Raw genomic sequence first — 22,450 nt, 5'->3', positions numbered from 1 at the left:
TCCCCTCCTGAACCCCCATAACACATCACCCCACTCCTTCCCCCCCTGAACCCCCATAACACATCACCCTACTCCTTCCCCTCCTGAACCCCCATAACACATCACCCTACTCCTTCCCCTCCTGAATCCCCATAACATCACCCTACTCCTTCCCCTTCTGAACCCCCATAACAAATCACCCCACTCCTTCCCCTCCTGAACCCCCATAACATCACCCTACTCCTTCCCCTTCCTGAACCCCCATAACACTCATCACCCCACTTCTTCCCCTCCTGAACCCCCACAGCGCTCACATCACCCCACTCCTTCCACTACTCAACTTTCATAGTGCTCATTACCTACACCATGTATTAGCTGTTTCGTATATGCTGCTTCTGGTAAGATCTTAGCTATATGTCCTTTTTTCCAAACTCAGTTGTAACACCTGATGTCAGGGACCTGCTATCTCCTTTTTTATATCCCCAATACTCAGCCTGGGGCCCTGCCCTCAATAGACACACACTGCATGTGTCTTCGTTGTGATAGGCTGAACAGGTATGAGTGGCCAAAGTACAGGAGGCTATCTTGGCCAAGATGCAAGTATGATAGCCACCTTGTAAGCTGTGACAGTGTCCAGGGAAGGTTTGATACAGGGCAAGATCAGGGATAAGAAAGGCAGTAAAGAAGGTATGATATAGTCATGAAAGCCTTGAAAAGAAAAGAATCCAAATTGTACCGATACTTTGGAAAACAGCTTGGGTTGTCTACTAGAGTCAAACAGATGCATTCTCTCTCCCACTCCTAGGTATACATCTAACCTAAATGCCTGCCCTTGCATACAACGAGTTCTGTAAGAATGTCCATAGCACTATTGTTCATAAGCATCCACCCTGGAAACAATCCAGTGTCCATCAGTGGTAGAATTAGTGAAGAAGTTATGGTATATTCAGGCAACAGAATACAGCAATGACCATGAGTGAGTCACAGCCAACCCCAACATGTTTGAATCTCACACACATAATGGTAAATGAAAGAATCCAAGTACAGAAGGGTATACAGCATGTAATTCCATTAACGTAAGATTCATAGATAGGCAGAACTCACTGAGAATGCTATGGAATGCAGGCTTAGGTGGTAAAAGTAAGTATAAGAAAGAGCAGAGAGTGCTCACCACAAAAGTCAGGGTGGTGATGGCCAGGGAGATGGGAGAGAGTTCTCTGTCCAGGCTAGAGCAGTAATTCCATACGTGCTCACCTTCTGCTATAGGTTGGTGCAAAAGTTATCGCTGTTCTTACCATTACTTTTCATGGCAAAAGCCACAATTACTTTTGCACCAACCTATTTAGTTGTTCCACTTTTATGTGGAACAACTTTTTATGTTTGGGAACTTTTCAGTATGCACATATTTCACATAAGTTTTTTTTATAAAATGAGGAGGGACGGTCCATGAAGGCTCCTTTACTTAAAAAGTGAACAAAGTGTGGTAAGTGATAGAAATGTTAAAGGGATTCCAATGAAGGTAAAAATATTCCATCAACTATGTAAAATTATTCTCCCTGTTTCCATTTGCATATACAAATCAAGTGATTTCACCCATCTTTGCTCTCCTAAGATGTGATCTATGCCCATTACTCAAAGGACTAGAAAGAGATACATCAAAGTATTTCATAGTTGTTATATATGTGGATTGTGGAACCAATTTTAGTGATAATTTTATAAGTTCTGTTTTTAATTTTTTTCAGTGAATAATGTATTTGATTTTACTACAAGTAATGTAAAAAAAAAAATTTAACTGTTTCACTAGAAGAAGGAAAAGGTGGCCTAGGCAATATGAGTTAGAGGAAGTTATTGTAATGAATGTGTGGACTTGAAGTGGAGTTACTGGTTTTAAAGCAAATGGGAATGGGAAAATAGATTATATCCCTGCTTTCTCTAAAATAAAGACCCAGGCCTTCTGTGGGTATTTTAGTGACGTGGAGTGCAAAGCAGCCCAAGCCAAGCTTGTGATTTGTCTGTGAGCACTTATGTCAATTTGTAATTTTTAGTTATTCTCTCTGATCTAGCAATGAATTGGCTAAACAAGTAACTTTTAAGTATACCTTAAACAGTTCAATACTTTCAGAAATGAGTATAGTTAATTTAATTCATGTAAGCAAGTAAAAAGTTTGAGAAAACAGTTTGTTAATAGCCTAGCAACCCTTGGGGCTAGAACATCTGTGTTTTTAAGAGGCAGTGTTTAGTCATGAAATGACTACAGATTAATACTAGATACATAATAAACAACAAAGAGGTTGAATTTCAAAACAGTATTTGAAAGTAAAGAGAGAAACTACAATTTTGAACATGGTAAAAATTAAGCCTACATTTATTTTAGTTGCAGATTTAGAAGTGTGAAAAGGAAAAATATATGTATATATTGAACATGCCGTCCCAGTGATTTATTAATAGAGCTTAATACACTCTCGCTGGAGATTTCAAATGCATGCTAGCCTCTCCACAGATAAGTGCAAAGGTTAAAACTTCCTTTGCATCAGTCTGGCTGGTTTGGCATTATTTTTAACTTTCAAGTAGGATTTAATCAAATAGATAATAGAGTGGCCCTGAGAAAGTGAACATGAAGTTTCTTACTGTGAGCAGTTTCTTAGGGAGTATGACATCATTGGGTCTGGTGTGGAGAGCTTCATAGAAGTGAATCTATTTTCAGAATTATGTTTGATGTGAATTTGTGCATGTTTACTTCAAAGGCATTTTCATTACAAGTGTCAAAACACTTTTGAGAAGGATAGAATAAAAAGATTAGCTTAAAATAATTGAAATCTGAGAAGTTAATTTTATTGACCAGTGAATAGGTTTATGAAGCATCCCATTTTGAAATCAGAAAATGTATATTTCCAAGTTCGAATCTGCCTAAAACTGCTTCTTTCCTAGGCATGACAGTTGTTCTGATTAGATTTTATATAATATATACGGTTAGACTATCAGTTTCATGGTAGGATTCGATATAGGCTTATAAATTGTAAGTGGTCAGTAGATAATAAATTAAAAATAAGAAGCCTAGTCCTTTTGGGAGTGACTGGTTTTACTGTCTCCCTTCTAAAGATAAAGTTATTTGTATTGTTTTTGCAAACATGACTCTATTCAGATTTTTCCCCAATGTCTAAAGTTCTTCTTCCCTACCCAAAGACACCCCTTGCTCTTAGCTCTTAGAAATTATTACCTTCAGCTGGGCATGGCGGCTCACAGCTGTAATCTCAGCACTTTGGAAGGCCAAGGCAGATGGATCACTTGAGGCCAGGCATTCCAGACCAGCCTGGTCAACGTGGCAGAACCTTGTCTTTACAAAAAAATTAGCTGGGCATGGTGGTGAGTGCCTGTAATCCCAGCTACTTGGGAGGCTGAAGGGAGAGAATTGCTTGAACCTAGGAAGTGGAGGCTGCAGTGAGCCAAGATTGCACCACTGCACTCCAGCCTGGGCGACAGAGTGAGACTCTGTATCAAAAAAAAAAAGAAAAGAAAAAGAAATTACTGCCTTCTCAGCAAAGCCTTTCCAACCACTTAGCAGCCCAGCTGTTAGAGCACTTCATACTTTGAATTATCAGTGTGTTATATGGTTGTGGCTGTCCCTTTAGAGAACGAGGTCCCACCAACAGTGACTGTCCTAAACCATGTTTAGTTTCCTAGCCCTGTGACAGTGTTTTTCATTTACATATTTCTTTAGTTCTGTTTATGTATATTTACAAAATATAACTTATTTCCTAAGCTTTTTAGTAAGAGGGAAATTCTTTGGGCATAGATTTTTTTTTTTTAAACTGCCCTTTCTCTTTTGATTAATTCCTAATCTCACTGTTTCACTTATCCTTCTCATGTGGATTCTCCCTGGACAGGCCTGGGTCAGGTGTGGGAAATTGGGCAGAGCATGTAACAATCTCAGTGGAGGGTTCTGTGGCCGTTGTTTTTTAACTTGCTGAATATGTGCTTTTTCTCTTATTTGCTCCCTTGTCCTAAAAATAGGTGTGCTTTAGTGAAAGTTCCAATTAGCAGGGTTCCATTTCCTGTAGGTTTTGCTACACTGGAAGTGAGAGGTGACTAAAAACTGATCATGGCAGAGTATTCCAGAAAAAGAGCTTCTGGGCGGGGAGTTGGTTGTCTTCTGCCCACAGATTAAGGCATATTGCCTCAGTGGCTTTCCAGATCTATCCTAATCTCCTTCCCATCACGACCCCCATTCCCACGCTCATTTTCAAAGGTGAAAAGGAAAAAAGGGTGGGGAAGAATCCCTGGGCTGACATTTGGATGCACACTTCTGAAGGGGCGTGACAGGATGACCCCTGACTGAAGTCAGCTTTTCTAAGCTGGAACTCTTAACCCTAGTGTGTTCCAAGGACTTCTATTTCCTTTCCAAATAATTCAGGAGTCAGGCGGAGGAGAACAGATGGCAAACAGCATGCCACCCGTGTGTGTTCTGTGCGTGACAGTCAGGGCTGGGCACTGTGCCGTTGGTGCAAAGCACCTGGAGTCTAGTCTGTTTTGACTCTTGTCTTGGGAATCTTAAGGGCTCGTGGTTTTCCCTGAAACCTGTGGGAGGAAGCTTGCTGGCTTCACATTTATGGCAGGAGGGCCAAAAGAGTCCATCAGTGGCTGCGGAGATCCCAGAGTCAAGGCCTGGGAACTGGCCAGGTCACAGTCAGCAGGTCCTGAGCTGGGCTAGATAAGGGTGTGCTTCCTAGACTCTGATCAGAAAGTTAATCGTTGGTGACAGTGAGTCTACCCATATTCCTAAACTATTGTTTTCATTTTGTAGTATTTACAGGGCTGGCAATCAGATTAAAATGTACAGAATAAGTCAAAGCTCCTTCCTTCAGAAATGTGTACTAGGACTTCCTCCCAGGCTCCCTCTGCCCCTCTTCTAACCTTAGAAGACAAAGGTAGGAGAATTATAATTCTGACAAGTGTTGCAGACAGCTTGCTTAATCTGGGCTATGAGACTGTCAGACCCGGAGGCTCGTCTCAGCAGCTACTGCTGAACTGAACATACAGGCACCATGAGGTCAGCTGCACAGAGACCCTTTCCCAGAGGCAAACTGGCTCAAAGAGACTGTATCAGAAAGATAAAGACTCATTAGGATGGAGCCAGATGGAGGATGGAAACAGAATTTTATTTGTCTGCTCTTTTGTTTCTAGGGAAAAACAAAAGTAACGCAGGTCATTGAACTCTAAACATATGAAGTTTGACTATTGACAGAGGAAGCTCTTGGATTCATTTCTAGATCTCTGCCTTCCCAGCGCTGATTTCCTTCCCTTTCTGGGGAGAGGCAGCTCTTTGCCAAGTCTCCCTGCCCACTCACACTGGTGGCATTGCCAGCTCTCCTCTGTTCCCACTGTCATCTTTGGGTCCCAGCCCTCAGCCCCCATAGCCTGGACCCTGCACTAGTCCCCCAGCTGCTCCCCATCCAAGGGCTGCTTCCCTCCCATCCAGAGGAACCACATTGTTTCCCAACTAGACTCCCAAGAATATGCTCAGGTCCTGGGCACAGCTCTGCTGCGGTGTATGGAGTGGCCACCCTTTGTACGCAGAATAAAGTCTAGGCTCAGTCTCAGCAGACCTCCGTAAACCTGTCTTCCAAGCTATTTTCACATTCCCCTTCTTATTCTCAAAACATATAGGCTGGCCCGTGCGCACCCTTGTGCTTTTCTGTCTCCCCATCTGTGCTTCTGTTATTCCTCTGTCTGGGATGCCCTTCCCCTACCTCTACATGCCCAAATCCTACCCTTGGTTTACAGACCACCCAAGTGCCACCTCCTCCTTGAAGCCTTTCTTGATGCTTCCAGTTTAATTTCTCCCTTCCCTGGATCCCCATAGTTCATACTTATTTGCATGATTCAGATGATATTATCACTTCCTATCTTGTCCAATAGTTTTATTTATTTATTTATTTATTTAGAGATGGAGTTTTGCTTTTGTTGCCCAGGCTGGAGTGGAATGGTGCAATCTCAGCTCACCGAAACCTCCACCTCCCAGGTTCAAACCATTTTCTTGCCTCAGCCTCCCAAGTCGCTGAGATTACAGGCATGTGCCACCATGCCTGGCTAATTTTGTATTTTTAGTAGAGATGGGATTTCTCCATGTTGGTTAGGCTGGTCTCGAACTCCCGACCTCAGGTGATCGACCCACCTCAGCCTCCCAAAGTGCTGGGATTACAGGTGTGAGCCGTCGTACCCGGCCATTGATAGTTATTTTTGTACATCTTTTATCTCCATGCCTAGATTATGAACATGGTTCAGAGGCTCTGCCTCTACTTTTGGGTATCTTCTATGGCAGTGGTTTCCGTTAAGAAGCCATTGGGATTTGTTTAAACACAGAGTACATGATCAGATTTTTATTATAGACTTTTTTTGTTCATGCCCCCCTTACTACCCACGAACTGCTTAGAAAGGTCATTGTATGGGAGGGCTCGAACCTTTTTCTCAGTTGGCCAGGCTTCTGAACAGTTTCCCATGCCTAAAGAATGCCTTCCACTTCTCTCCTCTCCATCAGGACCACCCTCGGTGAATTATCTTGCCAGCATCCCCTGACTGCACTTCCACAGAGTCAGTGTGTGTGTGTGTGTGTGTGTGTGTGTGTGTGTGTGTGTGTGTGTGTTTCTCTTGCTCTCTGTGTCTCTCTCTGTATCTGTCTCTCCTAAGCCACCCTGTAGCAGAGAGTACTGTTTCTCACTCATCAATGCCTGACCTGGGGCTGCATGGCACACAGAAAGCCTACCTTCAAATCATTTATGTCCAGTGTTGAATGGAAACTATCCAAACCCATATCCAGCCAGGCACTTGGTAGGAAATGTACAGGTACTGCTGTAGGCAGGCATGGACGGGGCACTGGAGAGAACCATGCAAGACTCTGGAGGAAGGGGAAGCATGTGCACCAGCCCTGTAGGAAATGGAAGTATGGTGGGAAGGACATCCTCGCTATAAAGAGCCGTGTCAGAAAAGGCATGGAGGTGGGCATTTGCCTGAGGTATGCAGGAGATCCCAGGGAGCTCCTTTGGCGGAGGCTGATGGTTTGCTTAAATGAGAGGAAGCAAATGAAGCTCAGAGGCCCTGGGCAGGCAGTTTGTGGAGACTCCAGAGTCCATCCAGATCCAAACCAGCAATTATTACATTGTTCTTTCAAACATCAGGTTATGTTAGAGGATTGCTTTTTAGTGATATTTTTTCATTTTTAACGATTTTTTTCTTCCTTAAGGGCAGGGACCATATTTCATATTTTTATTAAATGCTTTTATGGTACAAAGGATTACCCTATAATTTATTTTATTATCATATTGGGTTTTCTTAAAGTGGAGCAAACTGTTCTTACCTGTTTAATAATATGTAGGTTAATATTTAAGAGTGAAATTGTATCATGTCCAGAATTAGCACCAAACTAATTTAGAGGAGGGAAGTTGGGGTAGGTTAAATGAGCGCCCATGAGTTAATGACTTGTAGCTGGTTGATGAGCACTCAGTGTTCACAGAAGTATTCTCTCCACTTTGGTGTATGTGGGTAATTTTCCATATTAAGATGTTGGGTCTCGGGGGTTACTGAGTAAGCCTTCAGCTTGCAGGGCTTCCAGCACATCCCCTCCCTCATACCATGACACTGTGTAGCTGCCACCTGAGCCTCTAACTGCCAGCTGAGCCCGTTGCTCCAGCCCTGACCTCTGGAACAGCCAGGAAAACAGCTAAGGATCAGCCATTGGATTAGGATCCTGGTATAGTCACAGCTAAGTGATGCTGACCCATCAACTAGGTGGCAAAGACAACCATTATTTTGTATCACCATTGTATTTGTTAAAGCACTAGTGATTATAGTTATAATGTAAATATGAACAAAAAGGAAGGAAAGATGCATAGGTGAGCAGGTCACCTTTTGTCTTAGTCCGCTGGGGCTGCTATAACCAAATATTGTCAAAAGGGAGGCTTATAAACAACAGAAACTTATTTTTCATCGTTCTGGAGGCTGGGAAGTCTGGGATCAAAGCACCAGTAGATTTGGTATCTGCTGAGGGCCCACTTTGTGTTTCGTAGATAGCACCCTCTAGCTGTGTCTTTACATGGTAGACGGGACTAGCTGGCTGGCTGTGGTCTCTTCCATAAGATACTAATCCTTTCAAGAGGGATTTAATCAGAAGTAGAGTTTTTTGTTTTGTTTTTTTGTTTTTGTTTTGAGATGGAGTCTTGCTCTGTTGCCAGGCTACAGTGCAGAGGCTCAATCTCAGCTCACTGCAACCTCCATCTTGCAGGTTCAAGTGATTCTCCTGCCTCAGCCTCCTGAGTAGCTGGCACTACAGGCGCATGCCACCATGCCCAGCTAATTTTTTGATTTTTAGTAGAGACTGGGATTTCACCAGGTTGGCCAGGATGGTCTGGATCTCTTGACCCTGTGATCCACCTACCTCGGCCTCCCAAAGTGCTGGGATTACAGGCATGAACCACTGTGCCTGGCCCATAAGTTTAACATCTTTCTTCATCAGAAAGTGTTTTGTATGCACTTAGAGGTAGTAACCATAGAAGCTGGATCTACATGTAAGTTTCTCTTTAAATAAGCATGGCATTCTATCTTCCTTAAATCTGCTTTTTCACTGTACAAGCTCCAAAACTCAGATGTTGTCATCCCTTTCATCCTGAGTGTACATTAGTTCTCTCTAGGGGAAATTCAGAGTTTTCACATTTATACCAAATTTTGAGTAAAAAAAAAAAAAAAAGAAAGGTTTGTTCTGCATCCTCTTGCTCTAAGTAAACCCAAATATAAGTCTTATTTGTTACCTATATCCCAATCCCAAAATATAGTATGTTGATTATTTAAATTTGGAATTTCCTTTTGAAAGAGCCTTTAAAATGTTTCCTGAGTGTTTCCATGGTAAATCTCAATGTTGTTTAATTTGCCTACAGTGTATAACAAATGGAATTATCTATCATTGGTCCCCAAAAGTAAGTTAAGAGATAAGCAATGTGTTTTCCTTTATTGAAATATGTGAATTTGTGCCAGGCAGAGTGGCTCACACCTGTAGCCCAAGCCCTTTGTAAGGCCAAAGCAGGAGGATCACTTGAGCACAAAACTAGCCTGGGAAACCTAGTGAGACCCCCATCTCCATAAAACAACTTAAAAATTTGTTGGGCATGGTGGTGCATACCATGATCCTAGCTACTCAAGAGGCTGAGGCAGGAGGATTACTTAACCCCAGGAGTGTGAGACTGCATTGAACTATGATCACATCACTGCACTCTAGCCTGAGCAACAGAGTGAGACCCTGCCTCTAAAAAAAAAAAAAAAAAAAGCAGAAGAAGAAGGGGGGTGGGGGAGGGGGAAAAAGGGTAAATTTGGCATAATTGGAGCCTGTGTTATAAAATATGAGTGCTTGCTCTTAATTCTTTGTTTTGAAAATGACTAGAGATCTCCAAATACCCTATCTACATATGTTTCACTTGCCTCTGCAGCATTGATTTGGGGGAAAAAAAAAAAATGATAGAGGAGGGAAAGATCTTATATTCTCTAGTTGTCCTTTGGCTGTGACCTTTGTTCCAAGGCAGAAGATGGGCTCCTTTGAGGCCCTTCTCTGGGATTGCTTGGACAAGGCAGAGCAAGGTGCTTACGGAGTCTGGCCAGCAGCCATGCCTGGCCCTCGCTGGGCCTCTCAGCCCTGCCCGTATCACCTCAACATCACGTTCAGTCTGCAGCTCTGCTCTCCACCAGTCAGAGAAGGCTTCGTCAGCCATAATGGTTTACAGATGAAGTAACTAGGTGTCAAGAGGGACATTATTTGTCCGAGTTTATTAGTGTCAGAGCCACCTCTAAAATCCAGATGTCTTGAATTTTCCCTCCATGATACCATTCATAGCCTAGATGGGAGGGGTATGTGGTAGTCTTAAAAGTTTATACTTCTTTTTCATGGTATTTATTGAAATTTCACATAATTGATCAGTATTATAGTTGTTGCCATGGGAAGCATGAAATGCCGGCTGCCTGCTCTTCTGCCTTCCAGCCTGTCAGGCTGGGGAGAGGAAGACGCCAGATGTCATGGTGGCGTGCCTGGCACAGCTTCAGCTGTCAGACTAGGAACCACAGGGCAGGGCAGCTCCTGGGCCACCACCAAACCACCCCCCCAGTCAACATGTGGGGCAGGTGGGAATGAGCATGACTCCCAGCTCCCTTGCCTTGGCTCTTTTTGGCCCCAGCATACCACAGGCCTGCCTAGGAAACACTTTGCATGCTCGTGTGTGGCCCTCCCTGAGCCAGGCCCTGAGCAGTGTCCAAGAGAGACCTGGGCTCAAGGAGCAGCGGTCTGCAGAGGTGTCGAGCCCTTCCTCTCCACCGTGTCCTCCTCTGGTCAGTCAGCATCACTGCTTTGCCACCTCTGAATGTACTTTTCCTCTACCTGCCCGCAGTGTTATTGCTGGTTCATAAAGTTGTAATCTGTGAAACTGTTCCCTTCATAAGAAAATTACCAAAAAATCCAGATCACATGGATTTATACCAGTGCAGATACATTTCTAGCCTGCCCTGAGGCCAGATCAAGACTCTAATTTGGAGATGGTGTGCCAAGTTTTACACTGCTAACACTGAGAAATGAAACTTATGACCTATGCCTTTTTGTACAAGAAAGGGTAAAAGCAGGAATGCAGTTGGGCCGTAGCTCACACCTGTAGTCTCAGCACTTTAGGAGGCTGAGGTGGGCAGATCTCTTGAGCCCCAGAGTTCGAGACTAGCCTGGACAACATGGAAAAAAACCTGTCTCTACAAAAAATTACCCAGGTGTGGTGGCTTCACCTATAGTCCCAGCTACTAGGGAGGCTGAGACAGTAGGATTGCTAGAGTCTGAGAGGTTGAGGCTGCAGTGAGCCGAGATCACAAAAATGCACTCCAGCCCACATGGCCAACAGAGTGAGACCTTCTCTTTAAAAAAAAAAGAAAAAGAAAAAGAAAAAAACAGAAATCATGAATGAAAAAGAATAGGCTTTTATAAATGGAGATTTAATCTTTGTTTCAGCTTACAAATATGAATCTTTTCACGCTCATTAGCCCTCTGTGAAGATTCTCCTCTCAATTGCATCTAAGAGACAAATCCTGTTTTATTTCTGATCACATCACCTGCCCCTTGCTTATCAGCTTTCTCCACATTAGTTTTGGAAAACAGAGTTTCAAGTACGTTTTTTCTTTTTTGCTCCAACAGTGACAGTGAAAATGTCCTGCGTCAATGGCTCTTGGGGCTCTGCAGTAGTGCTAGCAGAAAGCAGAGCCTGAGCCCATTTTGTGGCTCTGGAGTCTCTGAGTTGTCTGAAAAGTCCTGCCTCCATTTCAGGGAAGTGGGAGCACAGGATGGCAAGGAAAAGACAGGAACAACTTGAGAAACCCCGAAGTTTCTTTCAGCCTGTGTGCACCCCACCCCGCCCTGCCCGTTACTCACTTCCCCCAGCCAGGCTCACGTAGCCGCTGTGCTGAGTCGCCTCCGCTCCCGTGGCAGCGTGACCACCTCCATCCTCACTGGCCAGCAGCGTGGAGCCGTTGTTCCGTTAGAGTCAGCCACTGGTTGCCCGTTCATCATTTGATATGAGCCCTCCCAGGAAATTTCCTGGAATGCTGGAGGGAAACATTTCTTCACCCAGCCTTTCCAGGCTTCAGCTCATCACAGTCGCTTCCTTCCCATTCTCACAGCAGGGAGACCTTTAGCCAAGAAAGGGAATTCAGGTTACTCACCCACAGCACGCTGCTGTGCTCCTGTTTAACATTCTGCCCGTTTGGCCCTCTGCATGTTGGGAAGTTCTGCAGCTTGGCATGGGGCTACTCAGAAGATGGGCCATGGGCAGGATCCCACACAATCTGTTCAGAACCTCAAAGACGGCGTCACCACTGTGGGTTAGGAAGAACTCTCGGCACCTTGTATTCAGATTCTATCTCTCATTAGTATCATCATCTTTGAAGACAGACAGCAGAATTCTCCATTCTTGCCCTTCATCTCCTAACTTGGAATCAAAATATTCTTCTCCCAGCCTCCTAAGTAGGAATTGATTTGCCTCCACATCAGGCAGTTTCACTCGGTAATGCAGTCAGACTTCCTGAGGAGTTGCCGCCTCGCAGCTGATGGCTTTTAGATCACAAGTCTGTCCTCCACCTGTTCCCTCCACTCTAGGCTCCCAGGTGAACAGGCTTTCCTCGCGGCCGCCTCCGTGCCTCCACCCACCTTTCCACACTTATGTCTAGCCACACCTCACTGCTGGTCCCCAGAAAAGCACTGTCAGCCTCTGTCTGCTCCAGAGGGTCCCTCCATATGTAGTTCCAGCTCCCCCCACCCCAGCCCTGTTTCCACAAGTCAGAACCCTGCCCACACGTCAAGGCAGTAGGAAGGCCTGCGCCTTCCCTCCAGCCCCCAGAAAAGAGAGAGAAATTGAAAACTAAAGTTTCTCTCCTTTCTGTGAACCCCCTTAGCCTGGGTCTGTGACAGAGGTCCTACCAGGGACAAGATTTGCTCAAGATTTCGACTCGGCAGGGCTTCTAGTTCTAGCTGATGATATGATGGTTTGTGGAGAGCTTGTCCCAAGCATGGAGTTCCACTTTATAACCTTCATGGTTTCCCTAAGAGTCTTTTCACCCTCAGTTACAGAAACCATTATGTCGCTTGTGGGCACTCCAAAGTGGTGAAACCATTTCCTGAGCTCAGGGTCGTGTCTGCCAACTTTGTAAGTGCTCCTCTTGGGTGGTAACTTATTGCCCAGAGCCGCCCCCCACCCCACCACACCCCCTGCCCCCCGAAGCCAAGGGTCCCTCTGTGTGGCCAGCCACGGTGCTCCTAGACATGCGGTGTGTTGCAGCTGTCTTCTGAGCAACTCCCACGGTGGGCTTCTTGATTTTAACTTTGTATTTCTTAATTTGTAACTTCTAATAAGCGGCCCTTTATACTCTATTTTAAATTTAGTTCTGGCCTGGCACAGTGGCTCACACCTGTAATTCCAACACTGGATCACCTGAGGTCAGCAGTTCAAGACCAGCCTGGCCAACATGGTGAAACCCCATCTCTACTAAAAATACAAAATTTAGCTGGGTATGGTGGTGTGCCCCTCTGATCCCAGCTACTCAGGAGGCTGAGGCAGGAGAATTGCTTGAACCTGGGAGGCGGACATTGCAGAGATTGCGCCACTGCACTGCAGCCTGGGCGACACAGCAAGATTCCATCTCAATAAATAAATAAATAAAGTTTTTCATTAATTTTAAGATTAACTCACATAAAATGAAACTTTTCCATATTCAGTGCTAATGTTATTCATAGACCAGGGCTTATCTTGTTTTTGTGAAGTTATAATATTTGATTTGTCACTCCTTCCATTACACTTGGAAGAGCCTGCACTTCAGTGTTGATCAATAATTTAGCTGAACTGGTGATTCATTATTTTTCCCAGAGTTTGCTGTCCAAGCCCACCTAAAACTACCGGCTCTTGTGTTAGCCAGAACTACCTGGGAGAGTGTCCTCGGGGAGCACCACCTGCTTCCCATCGTGGTCATGCTCTCTGCTTGTTCTTTCCTCCTGCTAACTGATGCACCCTGTTCAAGGTGCGGCAGTCAGTCCTCTCTTTCCTCTACAGCCAAGCACACGCCTCATATTTAGTTGAAGCCCACCAACATTTGGTATAAGCAATCATCATTGATGAACTAAAGTTACATAGCAATAGGATATGGGGGAGGAATGACAGTGACGCTACATAATCCCCAAATTTATCATTCACCCCTGGAATTAAGAAAAGAATGTGGCCAGCCGTGGTGGCCCACACCTATAACCTTAGCACTTTGGGAGGCCAAGGCAGGTGGACCACGAGGTCAAGAGATTGAGAACATCCTGGCCAATATGGTGAAACCCCATCTCTACTAAAAATGCAAAAATTATCCAGGTGTGGTGGCGCATGCCTGTAGTCCCAGCTACTTGGGAGGCTGAGGCAGGAGAATTGCTTGAATCCAGGAGGTGAAGGTTGCAGTGAGCCAAGATCGCACCACTGCACTCTAGCCCGGTGGCAGAGCCAGACTCCCACCTCAAAAAAAGAAAAGAAATAAAAAAAGAATGTAAATGCATCCCTTACTATTTCATGACAGGATCTCGAAACCTATATAGTTTTCATCCGAGCAGGACTGCCCACCACAAGCCCTGCATGTGCTGTCTGTAGTAGCTAACCCATCACTCTTGACCTGTGCCATCTGCCAGCCGTTACCGGTCTGCAACCAGCAATCGCCCATTTCCTTGTCTATTTCCAAGACCTAATATGGTCTTGAAATTTTTTTCAGTCTGCTATGTAGCTATTGGATTTTAAATTGTATTAAACTCTGGACCTGTGCCAGGTGCTTGCTAGAGTTTCTGATGCTATCTTATATCATCTTTAGGTGGAAGGGGGAAAGCTCCATTGAACTTTCGTGGTAATAAAATTATTGCAGTTGTGCCTCCCTCTGTTCACTCAACTTCCTGTGGGTTTTCACCAGATCACATGACTGACAGAAGAGACAGGCTTTCAGGGTTTTGGTCTGCTTGTTGTACCCAAGTCTCAACCACCAAACCAGACCCTTGCTTTGTCTCTGAGCTGGGCGTCCGGATGTCCCACTGTGGTAGGTTGATTCACTGGAGCTGATAAAAGCATTCCGGTCAAACTTGAGAGTCTAGCATTACCTCTGGCTCCAAAAATCAAAACAGGATTGCTGCAAGTAGCTTTGGATTGAGACCAAGCTACAAGCCTGAGAGATGGGTTTTCTCTCCTTGCTGAGCTGTGTCGCAGGACAAGTATCTCGGAAAGAGAAGAGTGAAAGCCAGGGACTCCTCACCAAAGTAGCCTGGGCCTGAGAGTACCTTGCCTTGTGCCAGCCAATTCTAGTTGAATTCCTGCCCTAACTATGAGATCCAAGCCCCCCGATCCTTCCAGGCACCTGCTGTGCCTTCCCAGAGCTTTAGTAGCCCTCAAAGCACATTGAACCATCAGAGTCACTCACTGGAGCCCAAAGGGGTTCTGAGAAGCCCAAGGGAGGGGAGATGTGGGTAGAGAAGAGCTGGACAGATGTCAGAGCTGGGAGGGGCTGGGAATGCCTGAGCAGCCAGGGCCCTGAGCCACCGAGAGGGTTTGTTGACCACGTCAGAGATGAAGACACTCTCAAGTGAGGAAGCTGGACTTAGCCTCACAGGATGGCATCATTGTTCTCTACAAAGGGACATAAAGGAAAGAGTGACTTTTTCTGGATTGTTGATTTGACATTCAGATTGACATTTCTTGGCCTGAGTCCTGACAAAATGTGTCCCTAGTGTCTTTAGTGCTAAATTAAACCTTTTGTCTTTCTTTTCCTTAGTACTTTAGACTTCTAAGACATCTTAGAGGGAGGAGCACATATTTTTAAGAATTGCTATTTAAGTCTCAAACCATGCTGGCACTCTCTATAGGGAGGTAAATGGACAGATAGATTCGGAGAGGGGCCAAGTTAAATTCAACTCGGGCTTACCCAGGTTGACTGAATAACATTTTCAAAATTCTTTTATGACTTATGCCTAGTGTTCACCCTTTTAAAATGTTCCCAGGCACTGCCCTTACAAACAACTCCCTTCAGGAAAAAGGAAGCTCCTTACCTTGTACTTCCAGGCGTTTGCTTTGCGTACTCAGTCCTGGAGAACATGCATAAATAGCAAACAGCCCAGTTCCCCTTCCTGGAAGTTTTAGGTGCTGGTGAAAAGTTTTAAGCAAACAATCTCTCTGCTCCCTTGCTCACTGTGGGAAAGAGGAGCTGCACAGTGCTGCCTGCATGTTCAGGCTTTCCGGGAATGGCCATGTGTTCATGCTTCTCTCCCTCCCGGGTCTCTCAGCCCCCCCATGACTAGTGCTACACACTTGGGAGACAGCAGTTTAGGAACCCAGTCTGTGGAGGGGACCAGGCGTTCACTAGCCAGCACAGATGGGGGCGGCACCTGGCACCTTAGCCCATTTAGCTGGGAGCTCCCAGGCCACAGAGCAGCTCCACAGCAGCTTCTTGTTTTTGTTTTCAGCAGTTGGGAGCCTTAGCCTTTAAAACTGTCTATTGTCAACCCCCAGGACGTTCAGATACCATCTCCAATGTGAAGTCTGTCTAAGTAAAAATCAACAAATGCTTGACTTCAGGGTTGCAGCTGAACCCAGGCCCAACCCATTCAGCTCTTTCTCCCAGTGAACTCTGCAAAGCCTAGAGGCATGGCAGGGAATACATCTTTAGACCTTATTGGTCTAAACATAAAACCACATCTCATAAAACCACACCCAGTCAGAACTGGAAGGAGCTCAAAGGTCCTTCATTTCTCACAAGGCTAGAAAACTGAGTCCTGAGAAATGCTGTGACTTGCCGCAAACTGCCCAGCTTGCCAGTTGCTGAGCCAAGACAGGGCCAAGGCCTCCTGACCCCAGACTGGGGTCACCTGGTGATCAACCCCATCATTCACAGTGAGGAAACATGACCACAAAAGATTAAGTAACTTATCGGTTAGGAGGACATTGAGGAAACATCCGAAGCTCATTATCACTTGAAAGACATGAAAACCTAGTGTCCGTGTTGACCACAGAGATTTTAAGAAGGACACTCAGGTCTCTTTTGAAGGCTCCAGAGGAAAAGCCTGAGCTTGTTCTGCTTCTGGCTCAGCCACCCACTGCTGTGGCCTCTTTTTCATGTGACTTATCCTTTTGGGGCCTTGGTTGTTTTAATCTCAATAATAATAATGCCCGTGTCCAAGATTTTTTAGCAGGTTTTAAGTCCTTCATTCATTTGATTCCTTATTCAGCAAATGTGTCTTAAGGTGTCAGTGACATGCCAGATGCTCATAAGGTGAGAGAGGCCACTTTTGTTTTTAGAGGGTGGCCATTAGTGAAGCAGAAAGTGCCTGGTACATGGCAGCTCCAGTCAAAGTCACTTCCACCGAGCTTCCTGCTGGGTTGTTGCTGTGGACTCCAAGCAGAAGGCTTTATCCCTGGTCAGCCGCAGACCCCGCTTCCCCTGCAGCGTAGGGAGTCAGCTGCCAGGCCCCAGCATCAACGCGGATGTTGTCGAACATGCTGCGCGATCTTATAGGAAGGTGGTAAATGCCTAGGTCACGTACATGGCATAAGTTACCTCTTCTTAGATGGTAAACCCTGCTTCGTTACCCCCTTCTTAGTTAATACATTAGATGGTAAATGCCTAGTGTCACATACATTATAGAAGTTACTCCTGTCCACCTTACCATGGCCATAAACCCGCCCCAGGGCCAATTTTCTCCCCTCTAGTTGAGTCTGACTCTGAGACAGAGAAAGAAGGCAGTTCTTCAGAACCTGCTTTCTACAGTGAAACAGCTTTGTTCTTTAAAAATGTGGATGAAGATGAGCTCAGTGTCTTTAAGCCATTTGTCAGCACTTGTTTCTGGTTTCCATGCAGGAAGGCTTATTTCTATTACTAAGAGTCAGTGGCCAAGTGAGAAGTGTCCATTTGGGTGCATAAGAGAAATGGGTTCTGTAATCAAATCTCAAGACTAGAGTTAGCTATGACCAGGCCATGGTAAGCATCACAGTATGTCTAGTCTTTAGGTTTGATTACAGAACACTATAAGGGCATACCTTACACTGGCATGCCATTTTAATGTCAGTGATAATGGCCAACATTTATTGAGCACTTACCCTGTGGCAGGCACCACACCAAGCCCTTCATGTGCCTTACCTCATCTGATTGTCAGTACAACTCCGTGAAGTAGGAAGGATGATTCCATTCCAAGTCTCAGAGTATAGTAAGCCTCAGAGTACAGTAAATCCATCTGAGCAAGGATGTGAGACTAGTCCAAGGTCACTCTAATAAGGATTGGCCTTTTAGCTCTTGAAGGCTGAGAACTTGTGTGTCCTAGTGGCTGTGTTTTAAGTCCTGTGTTTACTATACACTAGGCCCCCAGTAAGTATTTGCTGAGTGAATAAATGGGAAAAGATGGGTTTGAAACTCCGATTATCTGCCTCCCTTTGGAGTTGCTTTTTCTAGTTGTTTCAAAGATGAAATGAGTAACTGCATGTGAAGTCTTTGAATATGCCTGCCACATAATAAGTAATCAGTTGTATTAGCTATAAACATTAGGTATAATCTCAGAATTTATTATTTTTTTTATGGAGAACTTCTATGGAAATATCAATTAGCTTGAAGAATAACTTCATAATAAAATCTACATGTCTGCTCTTGATAAAGCTTAGATTATTTTATACTATTTTTGTGTACTGTCATATGTTATATACTGGATGTTCCTAAGATTTTGTTTGCAGCATTTGAAAGCCATAGTTATTACTGGCCAAAAAGTGTACTTTCCGATTAGAGGAAAGATCTCTGTGTTGTTCAGAGATGTCCTGTGCCTTTGTGGAGAGTGAGATGGGTTATTGTTTTGACATAAACTGGAGGCATTTTCACGTCTGTGTGTACCAGGTGGTGGGAAGGATAGTCGTGGGGTACCGGCGTTTTCCCAGACCCTCTCCTGCAGGATTTAAAGGCAGTCTTTGACCCATCACTCCTGGCGGAATACTCATCAGCGTTTCCCCAAAGCCGTGAGGGCGGGTGAACTTACTGCCAGCCCATAAACTTAGCAGCGGCTCTTGCCTCAGTTTCTGTAATTCAGCTGGAAGGGGTTCTTCCGAGAGCGGTTTGCAGTTTGTTAGTTTTATTTCCCATTCCACCCTCCTCAGAGATGAGGAAAGCAGCCTCTCCTATGGCCTTCATGAGAAAACCCCACATAAGTCACTGAATAGAGAAAAGGTTTCACATCGTTGAGTCCTTTTTATTTCTAACAACAAGAAGTGCATTTTTACGGCGACTCTTCCACATAGAAATGTAGGATGTTATTATTCCGACAAAACAGCCCATGGGGGGACTCTGCGCCCCCACCCAGCCCCTCGCTTCTGTCTGAGTCGGTGTGAGGTTTTCTAAAGTTCGAGGACATCCTAAGAACTAGGACTTGCGTCTCCATTATTGTGGGTGAGTTTCACTTCTTCTTCACATACCACCGCTATCTTCTTGTGATTATTGCCGTCATGTGGCTCCTTTTTTAAGGACCAGCAGTGTGCTGAGTTCTACGCCTCACACCCAGAAGGGTTTCGTGGAGCCTGAGAGAATCAAAATTTAAGGACAAAGCCTTATGGTGGCCAGAACTCTGATGTCACTTTTCAAACTAACTTTGCACACAGTCATACCTAGGCTTTAAACCTGACCCCACCCCAGCAGGCTGCATGACCTTGCAGTGGGCACTGAGCCTCTCTGAGCTTCGATTTACCTTCTCTCCATGGTGTCAGCACCGGCCTCAGTGGGACATTTGGTGACTGACTAGGATGCCACGGGAGCTTCAGACAGGCATAGTGTGTGGGGAGCACGGGTTAGTGGGAGCTATTCGTTGCCCCACTATTGCTACAAATGCAGATTTTTCACAGAAAAGAATCTCATCACGTTGGTACCTCTAAGACACCTGATTCCATGACAAAGACTTCCCTCTAAGCACCCACATACCTAAGAACCCCATGTCAGGCTGGAATCAACACAGTGTGGGGGGAGGCTCCCAAGCTTTCCAGGCCCTAGGAGACCCCCCCAGCAGTTAAGGAGCATCCAGAGAGCACTGCGCAGGGCGGGTGGGGTGCAAGGGGATTTCAGGAGTGGGCGAGGAGGGAATAGAAAGCTGGGGCCTTAGGGGTCAGCTGAGAAGGGGAAAGAATAAAGAAAGAAAAATAAAGCTGGGGCCTCATTGAACTCGCTCATGTCAGCAGGCCTGGAAGCAGTGCCACATCCTGACCTGATCAAACTTTGCTAGACTGACCTGAAGAGCCCAGTTAAAGAAGTTGTCTCCTCAATTGTGGTCATGAACCATGTCATCCACAGACACTGAGACTTCCAGCCTGTGCTGGTGATGGCAAAGAGCCGGCAGGAAACACTGGTGGTCTGAAAAGGCACAGGTTTCATTGGACTTGAGTAGCTTTGGAAAGGGGACTGCAGTGTGAGGTGGGCATGGGAGATCTAGGCCTAGGTCATGCTAGAGCTTAGCACCTATTTCTGTAACAATCTGGGAGCCATGAAGTGGGGAGCTGCTGATCGCGGAAGCCATAGAAGATGGGGTTGTGCTGTCTGGTGTGTTGAAGTCACATCAGCAGCCAGGACACCCTCCTTTATAGGAATTCTTACACACTTTTTCAAGATGTAACTCTTGCCACAAAGCCTTTCCAGCTTCACTCTGCTCCTCTCTGGAACTCTGTAGATCCAGCACTTAGATGTTTTTAGTTGGTTTTCTTAAATTTATTTTTTAAATTTAATTAATTAATTTATTTTTAGAGACAGGATATCAGTCTTTGGCCCAGGCTGGAGGAAAATGGGAGTGAACTGGGATGATTCTAGCTCACTGCAGCCTCGAACTCCTGGGCTCCAGCAGTCTTCCCATCTCAGTCTCCCGAGTAACTGCAGACATGCACCACCACATCTGGCTAACTTTTTAATTTTTTGTAAAGATAAGGTCTTGCGAGGTCGCTCGGGCTGGTCTTGAATTCCTGGGTTCAAGTGATCTTCCTGCCTTGGCCTCCCAAAGTGCTGGGATTATAGGCATGAGCTACTGCGCCTGGCCCAGATGCTTTTAATCTTAATCACTGTAAATGTTATTTTTAAATTCTTGTAACTGTGTGTCTGTGTGTGTGTGTTCGTGTGTGTGTGTGTGTGTGTGTGTGTGGTGTGGGTGTATCTGTGTGTGTGTGTCTGTCTAGTGTGTGTGTCTTTGTATTGTGTGTGGTGTGTGTGTCGGTGGTGTGGTGTGTGTCTGGTGTGTATTTGTGTCTGTGCTGTTTGTCTGTGGTGTGTGTCTGTGTGCATGTCTGTGCGTGTCTGGGTGTGTCTGAGTGTGTATGTGGATCTGTGTTGTATATGTCTGTGTTGTGTGTGTGTGGTGTGCGTGTGTGTGTAGCTGTGTTGTGTATGTCTGTGTTGTGTGTGTGTGTCTGTGTTGTGTGGTGTATCTGTGTTGTATATATCGGTCTTTTGTGTGTGTCGTGTGTGTCTGTGTTGTCTGTGTGTCTGAGTGTGTGTGTAGCTGTGTGGTGTATGTATGTGTGGTGTGTGAGTCTGTGTGTGTATCTGTGTTATGTATGTCTGTGTTGTGTGTATGTTGTATGTGTCTGTGTCATCTGTGCATGTCTGGGTGTGTCTGTGTGTTGTGTGTGTTGCGGGTGTGGGTGTGTATGTGTACGTGCAGCTCCTCTACCTGCTCCTTCCCTTTCCTAAGTATCTTTTAAATCCACCCAGCTAGCATTATCCTAGTCAGGCCTGTTTCTCCCTTCCCTGGACCAGGCTCCTGCCCCTGCCTGCTGCCCCATGCCCTCCAGTTCTCCCTGCTGTGATGGGAGCGGTCACTGCACAGTGCCATTCTCATTGTGCTGTAGCCTTCAGGCTCTTCAGAGGCTGCCGGGATCTTACACGCACCTCCCGAGTCTGGCCTCTGCTCCCCAGTGTGTGCTTTTCCCCCACCCGCTCCTTAGCCTTCAGGTGCTGCGCCTCCTGCCTCATACCCAGGCCTTCCCCGTGCGGGGCCCTGGGGGAACTCACCTCCCCTGCATGTGGCTGCCACCTCCTCCCTTCTGGCTTCTGGAGCTCCTTGTCCTTCCCTGCCGTGCTGCCCTGTTATAATTGGCTTTTTGTTGCTGCTTCTGCTGTTTCTGTCTCCCTCCTCCATGAAGGCTTACCTTCTGTGAGGACAGGAGCTAGGTTCGGCTGCTGCGCCCCTGTATCTCTAGGCTCTGGCCCCCACAGTGCCTGCCCGGCACCGGCAGCAAACAGTCAGTAGAATGAAGAATGAGTGAATGAACCAGTGAATGGACTCCCATAAGAAGGACTAAATTAGATAATATACAGAAGGCATCTACAGTGTGTCTGGGACATAGTTGGCCCTCAATACGTGGTTGATTGCTTCATTGATTCACTCACTCATCAGTTTATTAAGTGCCTGGCTAATATCCTTGGGGACACAGCAGCTGACAAAACAGATACAAACCTCTCTGCCCTATGGGCCCTGCCTTCCAGTGTAATGTAATAAGTGCAGCTGTGGATGCATGTGGGGAGGTGTGTGGTTTCCTCTCTTTCTCTCTTTCAGCTCTCTGTCTCTCAGCCTTCCCCCATACCCCTCCCCCCAGGGCCCTGTCCCCTCTCTTCCCTCCCCACCTGGGACAAGGGTCACCAAACTGGAGCTACTCCTGCCAGCAACACCTTGGCAAAGGAGAGGCCCAGGGGCCTTGGGTAGACTCTAGCCACTCCTCAAGCTGCTGAAAGTGGAATCACTTCCTCTGCCCTGGCTGGAATAAATAGGTCACGGGTAAAATTAGAAAATCAAAAGCCCAAATCCCAGTGATGTGCTGAAGCTTCAGTGCCGCCGTAGGCCACGGCGCTGCGCAGCTTCTTACACCGCAGAGCACTGGAGCTCACAGACCAGGGCGCCTGC

The 22,450-nt window shown here is 45.8% G+C and overlaps 1 protein-coding gene across 6 annotated transcripts in view; it reads left to right on the top strand.

Moving 5' to 3' along the window:
- The window catches only part of DYM (dymeclin), a 439,642-nt gene that overhangs the window by 413,801 nt on the left and 3,391 nt on the right, over positions 1-22,450 (top strand). The gene's annotated exons all lie outside the window — the stretch shown is intronic.

The sequence above is a fragment of the Sapajus apella genome, unplaced genomic scaffold, assembly GCF_009761245.1.
Source record: "Sapajus apella isolate SASKATOON/1434 unplaced genomic scaffold, GSC_monkey_1.0 scaffold109, whole genome shotgun sequence".
NCBI classification, from domain to species: domain Eukaryota; kingdom Metazoa; phylum Chordata; class Mammalia; order Primates; family Cebidae; genus Sapajus; species Sapajus apella.
The sequence above is the reverse complement of the archived record's forward strand: the minus strand, read 5'-3'. Positions and strand labels throughout refer to the sequence as shown.